At 37.8% G+C, this 1,197-nt stretch overlaps 1 protein-coding gene across 1 annotated transcript in view; it reads right to left on the minus strand.

The window, feature by feature from the left end:
* The window catches only part of MYH13 (myosin, heavy chain 13, skeletal muscle), an 84,731-nt gene that overhangs the window by 75,888 nt on the left and 7,646 nt on the right, over positions 1-1,197 (minus strand). The window lies entirely within an intron of this gene.

The raw sequence follows: 1,197 nt of genomic DNA on the forward strand, positions 1-1,197 counted from the left end.
GAAAACTTCCCTGGTTGCTAGAAATTTAAATATCCAGGTACAAAAAACTTAATGAACACCTCGGAGATTCACTGTAAAGAGGCAATCACCACAATACATAGTCATCAGACTGGCCAAAGTTAACATGAAGGAGGAATTCCTGTAAGCCATAATGCAAAAACATCAGGTAACTCACAAAGGAAAACACATCAGACTATCTGCAGACTTCTCAACTGAGACCTTACAAGCCAGAAGGGATTGGGGCCCCATCCTCAGTCTTCTTAAACAGAATAATGGCCAGCCTAGAATTTTGTATCTTGCAAAACTAAGTTTCTTATATGAGGGAGAAATAGAGACTTTTTCAGGCAAACAAACACTGAGGGAATTTGTCAAGATCATATCAACCCTGCAGGAAAAACTCAGATCTGCATTATACATTGATCAGCACAATAGTCACCCACCAGTGTAAAATCACCCAAAAGCTAAAGCTCAGAGACCATATAAAATAATAGCTTAAGAGGTAAAATAAAGCAATAAGGTTCTACCCAACAGGATGAACAGAAATGCATCCACTTATCAATTCTTTCGATAAACATGAATGCCTTGAATACCCCACTCAAGAGACATAGGCTGGCCGAATGAATAAATATACACAAGCCAAGTATCTGCTATCTTCAGGAAACACAGACTCAAGGTGAAGGGATGGAAAACAATATCCCATGCAAATAGATACTGAAAGAAAGCCGATGTAACAGTTCTCATATCAGATAACTTAGTCTTCAAATCAACAAAAGTAATGAAAGACAAAGTTGGTAGTTATATAATGGTAAAGGGAACAATTCAACAAGAAGTCATAACAATTCTAAATATTTATGCACCCAACACAGGTGCACCCAGATACATAAAGCAAATCCTACTTGATCTAAACAACATGATAAACAGCAGCACCATAATAGTCAGGGACTTCAACACCCCTTAGACAGAACAGGACAGATCCTCCAAACAGAAAATAAATAAAGAAACAATGGACTTAAACAGAACTTTAGAACAAATGGGCTTAACAGACATTTACAGGACATTCTACCCAAAACTCACTGAATAGACATTCTTCTCATCAGCTCATGGGACATTCTCTAAGACAGACCACATCCTAGGCCCCAAAACATGCCTCAACAAATAAACAATGGACTTAAACAGAACTCTAGAACAAATGGGCTT

This window comes from Propithecus coquereli, unplaced genomic scaffold (assembly GCF_000956105.1).
Source record: "Propithecus coquereli isolate 6110/MARCELLA unplaced genomic scaffold, Pcoq_1.0 Scaffold435, whole genome shotgun sequence".
NCBI lineage: Eukaryota > Metazoa > Chordata > Mammalia > Primates > Indriidae > Propithecus > Propithecus coquereli.